The sequence below is a fragment of the Abramis brama genome (genome assembly GCF_963993115.1).
Source record: "Abramis brama genome assembly, chromosome: 21".
Classification (NCBI taxonomy): Eukaryota; Metazoa; Chordata; class Actinopteri; order Cypriniformes; family Leuciscidae; genus Abramis; species Abramis brama.
Genome location: NC_139983.1, coordinates 35,038,377 through 35,056,871, shown reverse-complemented (window position 1 = coordinate 35,056,871; position 18,495 = coordinate 35,038,377). Strand labels below are relative to the sequence as shown.

At 38.5% G+C, this 18,495-nt stretch overlaps 1 long non-coding RNA gene across 1 annotated transcript in view; it reads left to right on the top strand.

Annotated features, from left to right (window-relative positions):
• The window catches only part of LOC311071685, a 307,177-nt gene that overhangs the window by 82,943 nt on the left and 205,739 nt on the right, over positions 1-18,495 (top strand). The gene's annotated exons all lie outside the window — the stretch shown is intronic.

The following is an 18,495-nucleotide window of genomic DNA, read 5'->3' as shown; positions in this document are numbered from 1 at the left end:
TCTGTGTTTTGTTGGCACTTGTCGCGGTCTTTCACGCGCAATATCACTCACTCCTCTAAAGCGGAGGAAGATTTTGGGCAGTTTGTTCCTGGTGCTTCTGACTTACACTTTTCTCATTCTCCCCTTCATAATCCTGACTTTTACTGGAGATAATTTGTACAGATACAGCTATAAATTGTTTCATATATTTTGGTATTTTTCTGAATATCTCCTGTTTCTGAACCCACTGGCTGACTGTGTATTGTACATGTTCTTGAGGCCTGATGTTAGAGGGTTAATGAAGTCTGTTCGCTGCTGTTGTAGAACTGACACACACCAGAGTTCGACACACAGCCGGGACGAACACTCTCGAGACAGTAGTGCAGCGTTTGCCTGCTGTGTTTCAATGCAAAAGCCTGCGTCTCGTTCACAGACCGCCTGCAGTTCAGTTTAAACATCTGCACTCAATAAATGAAGTCAATGTCATTCTTTTCACTCACACACCCTTCCTTTCTGTGACATTTAGCTTTATTAGAGAGAACTCTTGACTCATAAAACTCTAAACTCAATTGCTCTGTTTGCGCTCCATTAAACACATACAGTAAACAGAGTTTTATTAGAGATGTATTGATGTGCCGTTGATGCTTCTGCTGACGTTCTGTATCAGCAGGACTTTATCATACGATGGAGAGGAGGGTTGTATAAAGCACGGTTTATTCTCATTAATTCCCCCGATAGACTGACAGATCAACAACATCAAGTAGTTTAATGTCATAGTCTTGCTTGTGTTCCTAATGCATGTACATTATACTCTTTTACCAAATAACTCAAATTCACAGCACTTGAATATTGTGAGTTTAACTTCTATTGTTCTCCTCATCTGTAAATCGCTTTGGATTAAAGCGTCTGCTAAATGATTCAATGTAAATGTATTAAAAAGATGAAGATTGATAATGTGCATATGCCCTCATGTCGACCAAAATCTGGATAACTTTCTTTCTTCTGTGGAACATAAAACACAATATTTAGAGATTTCTTTGTCCATACATTAGAAGTCAGTGGACAGTTTCGGGTGAATTATCCCTAAAAAGACTTGATTTAAAGTGCACAGAATATATTAGAAGAGTACTAAGTTTATATACACATATTAACCAGAGCTTGCATGGAAATCAGAAGAGAGTTATGTGTAATATTGTTGTGTCTTTATAGAAGTGTTTCATGTGGAGTCAGAGACTGTCCTGTATTCTCTCTTCTGTCATTAATGTAATTAAAGAGCTCTCAGTTCTCCTGTATGTGTTTCTGTCTGTGATTATTTGACCAATAACAGCTGAGCTGAACTGAGAAGGTCCACTTCCAGAAGAGAGGATCCACTTGCTGACTTTAATGCAGAGACTCCACATGGAAAGAGCTCTCGCTCCGCTACAGTAAAGCCTTATTCCGCCTCTCCCACTGTTAATACTTCACTCTTCCGCATTTCCTCATCCGACTTCCGCTAAACTGACACGGCACATCCGCTAGCTAGTTCAGTAGTTAGAAGATTGTTTATAGCTAGCCAAAACTTTAGCGAAATGACAAATAACGTTAATACCGTAAATGTTTTAAATTGGGAGCACGGAGAAAGCTTCGTCTGATGATCAGATGGTCTCATGTTATCCCATCCATCGTCATTGTGAACGTGGGTAGACGATATGCAGAAGTGGACCCCACTTCAGGACCCCACTTCAGGACCCCACTTCAGGACCCCACTTCTAGGACCCCACTTCTAGGACCTCACTTCAGGACCCCACTTCAGGACCCCACTTCTAGGACCCCACTTCAGGGCCCCACTTCCAGGACCCCACTTCCAGGACCCCACTTCAGGACCTCACTTCTAGGACCTCACTTCAGGACCCCACTTCAGGACCCCACTTCAGGACCCCACTTCAGGACCCCACTTCTAGGACCCCACTTCTAGGACCCCACTTCAGGGCCCCACTTCCAGGACCCCACTTCCAGGACCCCACTTCAGGACCCCACTTCCAGGACCCCACTTCCAGGACCCCACTTCAGGACCCCACTTCAGGACCCCACTTCTAGGACCTCACTTCAGGACCCCACTTCAGGACCCCACTTCAGGACCCCACTTCAGGACCTCACTTCAGGACCCCACTTCAGGACCCCACTTCAGGACCCCACTTCTAGGACCTCACTTCAGGACCCCACTTCAGGACCCCACTTCAGGACCCCACTTCAGGACCCCACTTCAGGACCCCACTTCTAGGACCGCATTTCTAGGACCCCACTTCAGGACCCCACTTCAGGACCCCACTTCTAGGACCCCACTTCAGGGCCCCACTTCAGGACCCCACTTCAGGACCCCACTTCAGGACCCCACATCAGGACCCCACTTCAGGACCCCACTTCAGGACCCCACTTCTAGGACCTCACTTCAGGACCCCACTTCAGGACCCCACTTCAGGACCCCACTTCAGGACCCCACTTCTAGGACCGCATTTCTAGGACCCCACTTCAGGGCCCCACTTCAGGACCCCACTTCAGGACCCCACTTCTAAGACCCTAGGTTTTTAGTGACAACGCCACCTACCGAATTAGAGGACCAGCGAAGATGGATGACAATCAGAGTGAGTATCAAATCAGTGGAATGTTAACGTTGCCGATGTGATGGTGATTTGCTAAATAGTCTTTAATGCATAGCCATCGTATATTAGCCTCTAATGCTGTAAAATGAACTGTTAGCACAATAGGTGGTTTGCAGTCACGTGATTGTGATGACGCGCGAAATTCAGATGGAGGGCAGGAAGTGAAGAGCAGAATTATAATTGACAACATTGACCCCTCTTTTTCTTTGTGTTTAGAAAATGTTATATTTGGTTTTAATAATATTCCCTCAAATAAAAGGAAAGAGTACTATATTATAAATTTAATTTTAATTTTTGCTAAATTCCATATACATAAATGTAAGTACAGTAAAACCAAACCTTTGTTTTTGGTTCTTGAAAAAGAAATACAATTATATACCAAAACTATCTTTCATTCCCACAATAAGAAAGCAATTAAAACTATTTTGGTTTGTGAATCCTTTGATATTTTTATGTAATATTTAGCCTCCCCTGGCTGTCTTTTTTTTTTTTTTTGCTTATTTTTTTTTTCTCCATTTTGTATATATTGCAATTCTGACTACATTGACTTTGTTTGTTTGAAGTGCAATAAAAAAAAAGAAAAAAAAGGCAAAAAAAAAAAAAAAAAGTGAAGAGCAGAATGGACGAGATGGAGGAAAGTCCATACTGTACTACTTTAGACGCTATTATAAAAGAAAGATATAACAAAAGAATCGAAACATATATTGGACGTGATCTTTACGTTATGAAGAGGAGCGATTTTTCAACTGAATTGAAAGATTTGCCTGTAACGTTACGTTTGTCTTCAGTTACAGGGGTAATTTACCAAAGAAAAGAAGAAACAATTACTTTGACTTTACAAAGTTCGGAAACTGGTACGTTACACAAACATACTAGCCACATAAGTTGTATTAACTCACCTTTGACGAAGTGATCCCTGCACACACGGGCATTTTCCGATTCGGCTCCTCCCGACCGCAGACGTGGGCTTGCAAGCAGAGTAGGCGGCCAGCCGATTTTGCCGGGGCTTCAAAGTCCCGAATGCATTTTGAAATTTTGTTTATATGAAATATGAAACCGGACAATAGCCTATTGTAAACCTCCGAAATCATAAGTTGCCTTATTTCATTGTGCTATGGCTTTGCTGCTGTCTTTGACTGGTGATTGTTGAAATCTGTCTCACACAGAGACGCTCCACGTGAGTGATTTCAGCCTATCCTAGATTTCTCCAGGATTTGCGCGCAACAGCAAACAATCTCACAGCAATTCATTTTTTTTATAAATGACGCAGTCAGCAGCGCCGCACAGTCCTCTGTCAGATGAGATGTTGTCACGGTATATGTCCGAATATAAAACTCAGAAACACGAACTTTCCTGTCGTGTCAGCCGTGCGCTCGAGGCGCGCACTCTTCAAGATCACGCACTAATGCAATCAATACATCTAGCCTAAATCGTTCATTCTTTTAACTATAAGCAACCCAATTTGTCTAGATATGTAATATTATTTCCTTTGTATAATGAGCTTGTCTTTGTTTTAAATTATATTGTATTTTTATTGTGAGTGCATGTGAACTGCTGCACAGTCATGTGATTTAGTCAGCTTGATTAACATTATTACAATGTATTCCTATTTAACACAAATGCTCTTTGCTAATTATAGAAACTATAAGCAAAATTGAAAAGTTTGATCGATTTGAGCAACCATAAACGACGCAAAACATAGGCATTTTGAGTTTGTTATACATACAACCGGCGTAGCGTCATAGAACGTCTCTGAAAAGGTTCACGCCCACTTTTAGGGGAAAACAAACCGGCGAGCGCCATACACAGTCCGATAGACTGAGGACGTGTACTAACCCTTACAAACATGTAATTTGTATTTAAACATTTTTTTTCACACAGTAGGCTACCCCTATTATGCATTTGTATTTAATTAAAATTTTCCACACAGTATTTTGTATTTTTATTTTATTTTAAATACATTTCCATGTATTTATGCCCATCTCTGCCTGCCATCATCATCAATATCTTGCTGTTATGGAAATATCATGAATTACGGATGATGCTATCGAAAGCTAAATCAGGCTAGTTGTATGGCTGGACAGAAAAGTGCACTCAGTAGCTACTCTAAATATAAAGACATAATATTATACATTTAAAGATGTTTACTTCTTAAAACCGAAGTAAAAACATTCACTGGCTACCTGGGGCCTGTACCATGAAGGTAGCTGAACAAACTCGGGGTTACAGGATTAGTTTTGAGTTGACAAAACCAAACCGATGCAATCAGGCTTTATTGGTACCATGATGCAGCTCATCAACTTTCTCTGTCAACTCAGGCTTTGATCCTCAAGCTATGATTACTCCACGCGCGCGTGCACATAAAAGAGTGACGTCGACACTGAACAACCAATCGCGGGTCGCGATTTTTCCGCGGAGGAGCAAGAGATAATCATTCATAATTACGATGAATTTAAATATGTATTTCAAGCTCGAAACAATACGGTTTCTGCGGCCAAAGCAAGAGAAGACTGTTGGAGAAAGATTGCTGATTGTTAATGTGTAAGTTCAAATACGTTCTATATTTATGTAAAATTATGTATGTATGTGTAGCCTATACGTGTAATATAGCCTATAGCCTATTTTTATAATATATAAAAATGTGCATGTACCGGTACTAAGAAAAATTAATATTCATTGATTTTTAGATGCAACCCCAACTCCAAATGTTCTTGGCAGCAGATAAAGACAAAATATAAAAATATAATTCAAAGTGGTGAGTATTTACCACAACCTTTTATTACTTTTGTGAACATTTTATTACAAACACTTGTTTGCAGCAAACAGAAATAAAGAGTTAAATTCAGAAAACCAGAATACACTGGCGGAGGAGTTGTCTCTGAGTAGGCAATAAGGGACGGCCGATTATGGATGGGATTACAGGTGCTGTACAGTCTGACCCTGGTGCTGGCTCCTCTAAGCAAGTAACACTGGGTATGTGTGCAATACATTACTACTTTTTTTTAAGTTTTAAATATGGCTGACTGTATGTTCTGCAGGGAAATACAGTGTCCCTGTTGAAGCCAGCACACATACACAGTCTCGCACACAGAGGTCAGTATGCAGCAGACAGAACACCAAACATAACCTGCTTTACAACAGTTATGCTTTACAGTGGCCTATTTTTATTTATTAGGGTGGAGGAAATGATGAAGACACTCTGTCTGTGTGTTGCTGTGACAGTTGCTGATGTGAATGCACTGGGCTTTTTATTATGGCAAACATTTGAATGTGTGGCATAAAAAAGGGACTGGCCCTTACACATCTCTTTTATTGTAGGATTTTTCACAACCTGCCCCAGAAACTGAGGCCTCTACCTCAATGGGCTTCAGAAGAAATGTGTAAGGATTTAAAATCCTTGACATAAATTACAGTCAGTCCTGTGTTTGTAGGAAGTCAAGGAACTTTTTGTGATTTTGATGAGCCTCCAGAAAACTTGTAATGATCATGTTTGTGGTGGAATTATGTTTCAGGTGGAAACAGACTCAGTCAGGGCCCTGTACAAAAGGAGTCTCGAACTAGACTGCACACTAAAGGAGACTTGAACTAGACTGCACACTAAAGGAGCTGACTGTGAGCTGAGGAGGCTCCAAACAAAATCAAACAGCTGGATAAAACTGATCTCAGTATGTATATAGTTGTATATAGTATATATATATATATATATATATATATATATATATATTAGTATAACTTATTTAACCAAGTAACACTTTAGTATGAATATTTATTAATGCAACTTTCTCTTGCTCTCTTTCTCCCTCCCATCTCACAAAACCAATAAAACATATCTGCAGTTTCAATGTGCTTTTATTAAGTGTAATATTGTATGGTGATTGCATCTACATCTCCAGCTGGGTGGTCAAGTGTGATCGGCTCAGTTTCATCGGGGAGAAGCTGGTTTTGTGGTGTTTCTCGCTTCTTTCTACTGGTGGCTATATTGTGCAGAATGGCCCATGCAGCCACTATCTGTGATGCCCGCTCTGGTGACTCTGAAGCGCCGAACACAGTTGAAATGTGCCTTTAGGAGGCCAAAGGTCATCTCTATCTTCACTCTGGTTTTACTGAGGGCCACACTGAAGCGGTGCTGTGGCCCTGTCTGAGGGTCATGATAGGGGGTTATTGGGTAGGTTTTTCTAGCTCAGTTCAAATTAACAGTGTTTTGTATTGTACCAAATTTAACTTGCTTTCCTCAAAGCGCTGACACAACACAGAATCATGGGAAATTTGTAAGACAAGCACTGGAGCCAGGCCATTTGGCATCCAAACTTGATCATATATGTTCATGACCACAAGTCGTCTGCAGATGAAATGTTTAGTAAATCATTATATCTGTTAATGTTACTATTAATTTAAAGATTCATCTCACAGAAAATAATCATCTCACATATTCACATCATCTCTACCTGAACATTAAGGCTGTGATAGGACTTCCTATTAACATAATCTGCCTCATGTTCCCCTAGAGCAGTGGAGATTGGAGCAATAGACTGCATACATGTTGCAATGACTTGGGAATCCTATCATAAGATTAACAGAAGAATAATAAAAAAAAAGATTCAAAATAATTCTTAACATGTATTATATTGTATAGTACACTTGTGAAATTTGCTTAAAAAAAAAAAGTGTTCATGTGATGTCACCCTATCAATATATCTTACTGGCAATTTGATAAAAGCCCTCTTTTATGGACATGATCGATAAATGTCCAGGGAACACTAATGAAACTTTTCATGTACTCCTGCAGAGCGAGGACCACCTTGCGAATGGTTTGACAAACCGTGTTTTCCCCTATAGCTTCTGTGCGTCACCCACCGTGCAAGAATGTACCACTTGCAAAAAAAAAAAAAAAAAAAAAAAAAAAAAAAAAACGCAACGCAATACCATTTGCGGAACAGTAAGTGCATGAATTCGACGTGTTATGTGCGGCTCAAGAAGTTCGCAAAGATAAGAAATTCCTTCCGCGGAAAATCTGTATCTTTCATACAAGTAAATATCAGGAAAGGCAAAGGGTATCGTGGTTACGAAATTTACAGTTAAGTTCCCGGATGTGCCGGTTGTATGTATAGTAAGGTGGCCCTTATTTTTCAAGTTTTGATTTATAATTGTCTGACCCCCTCAAGTTGTTCCAATACATGAAAAAATAATTCAGGCAAAATATGAGCTCATTTGAACAATATTTAGAGGTGGCTCGATGACGTTGAAATTTTGTATAATCAGTTATTATGCTCAATTTGTGATAATTACCACTTGCCTAATTTTATCTAAACTATTTAAATTACATACTTGCTTATTTAATGGCAATTCTGAATTTACACCTATTTTGCACAAAATATATTCTATGCATTTCTTGCAGAAGCATAAATTGTGTTAACGACGGGCTAACGAAGCCACGTTCACAGAAATGCGTGGTGTTAAGAAACTCTGAACTATTGACTTTGAACTGTGCAAACTTAGTCCAGGCAAAGTAGCGTTTTACGACAGACTAACTGTAAAACAATTTTTTGCAGCTTAGATCATTTCTATGAGGTGTCCAGAACAACATACTAAGTCCTAAGAAATCCTAGTTGAGGAAATATGTTAAATTCTCATCAATCCGAGATGTGTGCCAATAAGGCCAGGCAACAATACACCCCAATGGGGCTATTTTTTTCCTTTACTCCTATCAAAATGAAACTTTACACAATGAAACTTTACATAGTAAAAGTATACATGAAAAGTAACTTTTTTTGTATTACAAGTTTCTTTTGAAATTAATTTGAATATGCACATGAGTGCCACACTTATTGAATATGTCCTAATTTGCATATAGGCAGAAACACCATTCATATGTATGACAAATACACCGACCCGATCTTCTTCCAATCATCCTTCTGCCAATGGGTGATGGCAATGCTGCTTTTAGACTGGCCTCTAACCTGAAAACTGCCTGGCTTGGTAGTACCTGCCAGGGGTAGACTATAACCCCACTGGTATAGTCTTCAGTTCTTCGGTAACAACAGGTAACAACAACATGGGGAGGTTTCTTTTTGATTTTTTGATTTTAGTTTAGTTTTTTTTCTTTAACTAACCTAGATATTGCTGTTGCTAGCTAAGTCTGGTGTGTGGCCCGCCTGGTCTGAAATACTTGCTAACTACAAAAAGAGAAGCAGTTTTGGTATCTGGCAAAATTATTTTAAAGAGCTGTAATGTCTGGAAAGTGTGTCTATCTGGTTTTTCATCTGTCTCCTGTGAGAGTGAATCGTTTAGTTGGTAAGAATGACTTCTGCCTGTAATCTCGTAATCTTACCAACAATACCAATCATTTGTCAAATCAAATCAAATCAAGTATATTTGTATAGCGCTTTTCACAATACAGATTGTATCAAAGCAGCTTCACAGTATTAAATTAAAATAAAATAACACAACAAGGTTTGTTTCTAGTGGAATTTATTGATTGATAGAATAAAATTAAATATCCCCAAAATATCCCCAACTGAGCAAGCCAAAGGCAACAGTGGCAAGGAACCGAAAAAACTTCATCAAGTGACCCAATGGAGAAAAAAAAAACCTTGGGAGAACCCAGGCTCAGTCGGGGGCCAGTTCTCCTCTGGCATTTATGAACTAGAGGCCGGATTGTAGTTTGAACTGTAAGATTAACAATATTATATGAATGCCTGGCTGAAGAGATGCGTCTTTAATCTAGTTTTAAACTGGGAGAGTGAGTCTGAGCAACGAACAGTATCAGGAAGACTATTCCAGAGTTTTGGAGCTAAATGTGAAAATGCTCTCCCTCCTTTGGTGGATCTGGATATCCTAGGTATGACCAAAAGCCTCGAATTTATTGATCTTAAAGTGCGCGATGGATTATAGGGCGATAGAAGATCCGTTAAATAGACTGGAGCTAAGCCGTTTAGGGCTTTATAAGTCAGTAGCAATACCTTGTAATTAATACGGAACTTTATAACTTTATTTGTAAATCTACCAGCCCAAAATTTAATCTCACCACATTACTAATGACTAAGATGGCTATTCTGACTTTCTTCTGATGTTATCTGTGGGAGAATGTCATTAGGTAAGGCTTGTTCGCAAAAAAAAAAGAAAAAAAGAAAAAGAATTTAGAAAGCAACTGGAGGCAAGATTGTGCAATCAATTCTTAAGGTCAATATAAGTATTTTTGTGGCAAGTGACTTCAAATGTATTGTGTTTATTCATAGGTTAACTTACTGATTGGACATGAATGTGTTTTTGGCCCCTGTTTTTTCTACTTGTGACTTTATGGTTTCTTGGCCATAAGTCAATTAGGCCTAGTGTTGAGCTCATTTGCATATTTAAAATAGATTTTTCAAAGAAACTTGTAAAACAAAAATGTTACTTTTCATGTATACTTTCACTGTGTAAAGTTTTATTGTGGTAGAAGTAAAGGAAAAAATTAAGCCTATGCGGGTGTATTTTGGGCATATTCGAATAGTGTATAGCTCATTTGCATATTCAAATTCATTTTCAAAGAAACTTGTAATACAAAAAAATTTGACTCTTCATGGGTACTTTCATTGTGTAAAGTTTCATTTTGATAGGAGTAAAGGAAAAAAATAGCCCCCTTGGGGTGTACCGTTGTCTGGCCTTATTGGCACACATCTCAGATGGATGAGAATTTAACATATTTCCTCAACTAGGATTTCTTAGGACTTTTAGTATGTTGTTCTGGACACCTCATAGAAATGATCTAAGCTGCAAAAATTATTTTACAATTAGTTCTATTTTTGGCTCCAAAATTAGTTACTTTGCCTGGACTAAATGTGAAAAGATGCGTATCATCAGTTATCTTACAATAGTCAAATGTATGTTGTGTAAGATATATTTGGTTAAATAATTAATATAGTACTCACATTGAACTGTGATCAAGTAATAGGCTATGTGATTTGATGAATACTGCAAACTGTGTATAGTATTGAATACAATGCTCAATGCTAAACGTTTTAGAATGAAGAATTTTGCTGACTTGTAGAATTGCCTACACAAACAGCGAACTTTGATGTGCTTGAGCTACCTCTAAATATTAATATTTTTGCCACATTTTTTTTCTGGGGTGTTTTTAGCATAAATGGAACAAATCTAGCGGGTCAGGCTGCAGAAAAACGGAAAAAAATATTTTTTGTACATTTAAGGGCCACCCTAATGTATAGTGCTTCCTAAATGTAGCACAACACTTCCTGCCCTCCATCTGCATTTCGCGCCATGGCAACGCAGTGACGTCATATGCAAACAAGCTATATAGAAGCGACGCGGCGCGCTCATTTTTCCAGGCGCGCCTGTTCATGGTTGCATAGCAACGACAGACTCCACGGGAGAGCAAGAGTTTGTGGAAAGGAGAAAGCGGTACAAACTGCGAAATTGATATCGAGAACTGTGGATTTTCACTGGTATTGGTAACGAATACTGAAATTTTACAGTAAAAAAAACAAACAAAACAAACATTTGATTGATATCCTTATTTATGTATCGTATATGTGTGTGCACTCTGTGGTAACTAAGATCTTTTAAATATGAAATTTAAAATTAGAGAGTAGAACATGTTCAAATAAATGTTCCTTATTTAATTCACCTCTCTTTCTCTCTCTTAGGAGTCAGTGATGATGTTGTCCATGAAGTTCTGTCTATGTGATTCACGTCATGAACAAATTTGTTTTTGTGTGTGTTCAAGTTCAGTTGTTATATATTATTTTGTAAAATATACACAATCTTAAATCTACCCCCAGAGTCATCCTTGTCCTCCCTCTGTACTTGAAAATGTGGTGAATCTAGTGACTGAAAAGTTTCCACCTTAGAAACATTGCTAAGCTACGTAACATGCTATCAGTTTCTGATGCAGAAAGGTTAATTCATGCATTCGTGACCTCGAGACTAGATTACTGTAATGCTTTATTAGCCGGTTGTCCTGCGACCTCAATAAACAAGATACAGTTAGTCCAAAATGCAGCCGCTAGAGTTCTTACTAGATCAAGAAAATATGATCATATAACACCGATTTTATCATCACTACATTGGCTACCTATAAAGTCCTGTATTAATTACAAGGTATTGCTACTGACTTATAAAGCCCTAAACGGCTTAGCTCCAGTCTATTTAACGGATCTTCTATCGCCCTATAATCCATCGCGCTCTTTAAGATCAATAAATTCGAGGCTTTTGGTCATACCTAGGATATCCAGATCCACCAAAGGAGGGAGAGCATTTTCACATTTAGCTCCAAAACTCTGGAATAGTCTTCCTGATACTGTTCGTTGCTCAGACTCGCTCGCCCAGTTTAAAACTAGATTAAAGACGCATCTCTTCAGCCAGGCATTCATATAATATTGTTAATCTTACAGTTCAAACTACAATCCGGCCTCTAGTTCATAAATGCCAGAGGAGAACTGGCCCCGACTGAGCCTGGGTTCTCCCAAGGTTTTTTTTTTCTCCATTAGGTCACCTGATGGAGTTTTAGGTCACCATTAGGTCACCTGATGGAGTTTCAGGTCATCATTAGGCCGCTTGATGGAGTTTTTTCGGTTCCTTGCCACTGTTGCCTTTGGCTTGCTCAGTTGGGGATATTTGGGATATTTAATTTAATTAATCAATCAACAATACTATTGATCAGCATTACCAAACGTGGACGTTTTCCACTAGAAACAAACATTGTTGTATTATTTTAATTTAATACTGTGAAGCTGCTTTGATACAATCTGTATTGTGAAAAGCGCTATATAAATAAACTTGACTTGACTTGATATTTTACTTGAGTTATTATATTATGCTACTTAGACCCAATCATTTCTCAACATTCCTAGGAACCAGGTTTAATTGCAATAAAGAAAGTAGTATTTGGGTGTAATAAAACTTAAAAAAACCCTCTAATGTAGTTAAAACTGGGTGGAAATACTGCCTTGGTGGCACTTTTTTCGGTCTTCCAAAACTAGGGTCCTAGAAATGCGTTCCTGGGACTGGGGTCCTGAAAATGCGGCCTCCGAGACTGCAGACTGCAGACAGATAATATTGAACCTATTTAACTACTTCCTCCTGTCATCAGGAGTTGATGGAGCAGCAATGAAAAATTATAAAGTACTGAGGCCTGTCAATATTTACACAGTGAGAAAGTGGGTCGTGTACTCTTACACAGTGAGGGTGATTTCGTCTCTTTAAAGCAGACTAGTGCAAAATGCCCGTGCAAAATCAGTTTTTGAGTGTGTTTTTAGTAATTGTTGGTTTGGTGTGTTTGAGTGCTCATTGTTACAATTACAAGTTCAGTGACATTTTTATATGTGCATGGTAGAAAGCACAAAGTGAACTCTGAGAAAACGCTATGCTTGAGCAAACAGTTTGTGAATAGGCTGATGCCCGTGCAAAATCAGTTTTTGTGAGCTGATCGAAAAAGTTCAGGAGATATTTCTTAGCGACGGCTGATTTCAACAGTTTCAATATGATAAAAAATTACTTTTATATTGATTCAATGGATTAATTGCATTTTGAAAAAAAAAGTGTCATGAATTTATTGCATTTTTGGGGAAATAATCCGTTTATCTGGATTTGAATTTTTTAAATGTTATTATAACCTAAAGATGCTATGTGAAAGTTTGAAACAGAAAATAGTGGTTTTCATCTTGCCACTTTCTTGGTAAAGAAAACACATTTTTACTCAAATGAATCAAAATGGATTTATCATGGATTTATCACGTTTTGGAACCAAACTATAATATTCAAAAGTAAACAGTGTAGCTGACAGAGTGTAAACCACAACCTTCTAAGTGCTTCTTTTACTGTTATTTTTAACGATATATTTTGCATTTCTCATCCAAACAACGTCAAACTTGGCACTGCACTTACTCGTGCCCGTGGCGAGACACCTGTCGAGTTTGAAATCCATCGGACTAACGGTTCGAGAGATATGCGGTTAACACACACACACACACACAGACAGACAGACGTTTCTGTAATTTATAGATAGATGTGACCCAGCCAGTCGAGCAGTCCAAACCACTCTGCGTGGGGCTAGTTAGTCACAGGGACCAGTGGAGACGACTGGATGCTCGAGCAGCGCTGCTTTGGGAAGGTCCTGTAGCCACGCAGACTCTGTATTATCGAAGGTAAGACTATCACACTGTAGCGAAACCAGCTCAGATGAGGGGAATGTATAATTAATAATCAACAATTAATCATATGTTATGAGCCATTATTACCTACACATTTTAAATCACTCAAAAAGGGAATACATAGCCTGTATATTTGTATCTGGGTAATATAGAAATGATACTTGCACGGGACTTTGTTGCTGACGAGAATGCGTGTGTGTGAGTGTCCGTCTCTGGTGTGTCCGTCAGTGGGAAGCGTTCTCCGGAGCGCGTGTCGCCCGAACGGTCGTAAGCGGAGTTGCCAGAAACTCAGTTTAAGTCCGTTTCACTCGTAGGTAGAAATGAATGAGCACGAGACTAAAACAAGGCAAGACATAAAACAAAACTCGGAGAGAGGACAAACTTAGATGGACAAAACAAACTTGAAGAAAACTAAAGCTTGAAGAAGCGAAACGAAGAGCGACGAAAACAAGAAGAGCGCGAACATGAACATAGTCTGTCCCTTTGCGGGATGAACTGACCAATACACTTTATAATATCTTGCAACGTTCGTGTGGTTAACATAAGTATGTTAATGTTATAAATGTATATATTTATGTATATTAACATGTGTTTGTGACATATACACAGCTGATGACCATCGGCAGGCTAAGTATCTTGTCAAATCTCTTGTACAGTGCATGGAGTAAGGTAAGTGAATGGAGTCCAGGTAAGTACAGTGCATGGAGTAAGGCAAGTGAATGGAGTCCAGGTAAGTACAGTGCATGCATAATTATTAAGCAGTTCGATTTTCTGATCTTTTTTTTTTTTTAAGCATATTTTACCAATTCCAAACCACATCAATCCTAATAACTACTATTTTAGGTGTGCATAATTATTAAGCAGGTTTTCTTTCTTCGGCACATTCTGAGTTTCTGAATCATATCGAAGGACATTGGGCTGTTTTCAGCGGGTCATCGTCACTCGACCTCTCAGTTCCATTATCTACTGAAGTTTGGGTCAAACTTTCAAGTTCAGATCGTACACCTGAAACATTCTCCTTTTTCAGCACGAGTTCTTTAAAGGCTGGTACAGAACTTTTAATCACATTCACACTTCTTTAGTCAAAGTCTTTGCGGTAATTTGAACTTTTCTTTTAAGACAGTTTTAAGACATTAATGCTGTTCAAGTTCAACATCCGCACCAGTTTCACTGTCTTAATACGAAACACTCGAAACACTTTCCGAAACAAGCAAACACAAGCCAAAGCAACACACATCATCGCAAATGTTTCGCCATTTACATGGATTCACAAAAGCCCAGCAGTTTAGACAACGATTCATCAAACACACCAACAACACTTCATCAACCAACGAACAGCGTTCATCAAACACACCAACAGCAAATACTGCCAAACCATTTCACATCACCCACAAACACAAGCAAAGACATAAGAACCCAGTGTCCTACCGGTTCCACGGCAGCAAACATGTCCAAAGACGTCGGTCCTGTTGTTTTGTCCAAATCCAGTCGTGCAATAATCCTTCTCATCAAGACAATCCAGAGCAATTCCTGTACATCCAGTCTCTTCCTTTAACCCAAAGTCAACTCATGCATGCATATGCAACGCTATGTTCACGAACAAACCTTGGCTACTGTACTGGGAATTGTAGAGACACAATAAACAACCCAAAGCCACTGAGGAGCTGAGTTCAGGAATGACTTCTGTGACACACTGACACACACACACACACACACACACTACAGGTGTTTAACCCCACATCATTAATCACACTCCCCTTCTGCCCTCGGTCACATGACATTCACATCACATGACTCCAACAGGGACCATGACAGATTTGTAAAAAATCATCAAAATGGAAGGCGGGCAAAGAGTTAAATAAAAATATATTAGAAATCTTCCTGAAATTGTGCCATTCTGCTCCTAGAAGATCTAGTCCTGATATAAAGTAACGCTGTTCTGAATAAAGCTGTTCCTGTATTGTGGAATGTAACGCACTGTATTGACCAATCAGCATCCAGAACCGGAACGGTGCAGATGAAGCCTAACCTTTACTGATCCGTCCTCCATATTTCAGATGATGATCCAGTGTGTGTTTATGTGAGAACATGGAGGGATTTCCAGAGGAACTAAAGACACATTCAGAATCATGCGCTGGTCTGTGTTCCAGCAAACTCAACGAGGTCTCAGATAAAATATACAAATATATATATATATATTTACAAAGGGTTAAATGAGTTTCCATGTTCAGCCGGTCCTCTGATCTCGTCTCCATAAAGCCTCACGGCAGCATTACTCTGGGATTCGGTGCCTGTGTCCTCAGATCATGATCTTACTGCCTTAAAATGTTGAATAATATCAGTTTTAAACCTGTCTTAGTCATAAATAGTTAAAACACCATTAAAACACCATTTAAACTCTAAGCGTATTGAAGTTGATAAAAAAAAAGAGATTTTAACAGCATTTTGAACCGTCATATATCAGCATCTCCCACTGATCCCAGGCCTGTGCTTCACAACTGCATGATAAATACAACACTTACTATATATGCTTTTTTCATTTTTTTTTACATTGTATATCAGTGATGATTCACTCTAATGTATTTTTTTCCAATTATTTAATGTAATAATTGAATTTAATAATGATAATTAACATTTATTTTAACAATTATAATCTAGGTTTTTAGCCATCATCCACCCTGTTATTTCTGACTACTTTCCCTTTAAATTAAAGTTGGAAAAAAATTAAATGACATAATATCATAACAGAGAGGACACTGACAGTGAACATAGTGATAGTCAAAGTCATTTATGTTTAAAGTTGAAGAAGTGTCGACCTATTTAAAGTTCACTGGCAATGTTTTACATATTTCCCATCTAAATCCAGTCAAATAAAGTAACTCTAGGGTTGTAACTGAAATCATACATACATTCTTTTTACCACTTGTCCACTTGTTATTAATTTGTCCACCCTGTTATTATTCTGTCTGCCCTGTTAAGCAGTTTTCCATAATAATTTCATAAAATGAGCATAAAAAATAAAAAATATACTAAAGATTCAGTGACAATGAAAATCTACTAGAGTGTCAATAATGTACAACTTTAAAAAATGCCTTAGTTTTAGGCGTTTGTATCTGTCTCTGACAGGGTGGACATGTTTGATCTTCCATTTCATTAATTTTGTTTAATAAATGGTTACATATTTGTACCTGAGCTTGACCAAAATATATATTTCAAATGTTTGATGTAGATGAAGATGTTCTTCCTCAGTGTTTCTGTCTCGTTCTCCAGCACAAACATCTAAACATTCTTAAATCAAGAGACATTTACTGGAGAAGCACAATTACTGAAGATATTAAGTCTTATTTTCAGAAATAATGCTTATGCTAAAACAAGAACAAATATCTTGTTTTTCCTTTGAATTAAGTTTGTTTTTCCCAGTGGCAGACATTTTTTGTGTCATTAAAAGCACTTAGTTTTGATGTTTTGTTTTTTCCTGAAAATAAGACTTAATTTCTTCAGTAATTTTGCTCCTCCAGTAAAAGTATCTTGATTTAAGAATGTTCAGATGTTAGTGCTGGAAAATGAGACAGAGGACGCACAAATTATGACAGAAAACTCGCAATTTCGATTTTTTAAAAACTTTTTATCAAGTAATTACTCGACTTGACTATGACTTACCAAGGCATGTTTTCCCCCTATGTGTCATAAATGTGCTTCCAGAGACCATCAGATCAGACATATGCGATGCATCTCTGGCTGACAGTGTGGATACTGCTGTAAATATACAGTAAACACAGTAAAAGCAATATGATTGTTGGAGTGAAAGCAATAAGCTTCTCTCCCGCAAAACCAGCGATCGTTAATGTGTCAATCAGGGGTGCGTTTCCCGAAAGCACCGTTGGCCAACTATGGTCGCAAGTTCATCGCAATGTCCACTGAACTCTATTGGTAACGAGGGAACTTGCGACCATAGTTGGCTAACGATGCTTTCGGGAAACGCACCCCAGATCGAAAGCAAAGATCCATCAAATCAACTGTTGATTTTCATTAATTAGCTCAGTACAGGAGAGCTCGTGTTTGTATGTCGCCGCCTGCTGGACACACGCAGAACTACCGCCATTATCACTGACGCTGAAGCTTGAAAGACATCACTATAATGATGTACCCGCAACAAACGTCTTTATTTGACCATGACCGAGTGTTTGACCTTCAGAAGAGAAGAGTGTAGGAGAAAAGCCCATGGAAAGTGAATGTGAAGCACGTGCTGCGGTCATTAGCTTAATTCAGCGTGTCACCGCTAGGTGGCGGCAGAGACCGGCTGTCGCTGAACATCCATATTTCAGGAGGATAACAAATGATCATTTCTGACAACACAATCAACAACGAGATTTCCCACAATAAAAAAAAAGCTATTGTGAAGGTCATTCTTTTCATTTTTTTTAAACTAAAATGCAAAACCATATTGGCAAGACAGCATGCATAAATCATCACTCGAGAATGAGTATTAGAAGTCTACATCAATAAATACTGGTTTATTTAGAGCTACAGTAATCCTCTGTTCACATCAAAATATGTGCATGAAAAGTAAAAGAATCTGTGAAGAACATGAGCGTAATCACAGTTCATCTCAGAATCACTGAACGCACTCACTACAGAGAACTGGAGAACAACATTGATTTCACTGGCCTTCGGGATGAGAGAGACAGAGAGAGCACTAGCTGTAGATAAATAACAAAGAAATAGATAAA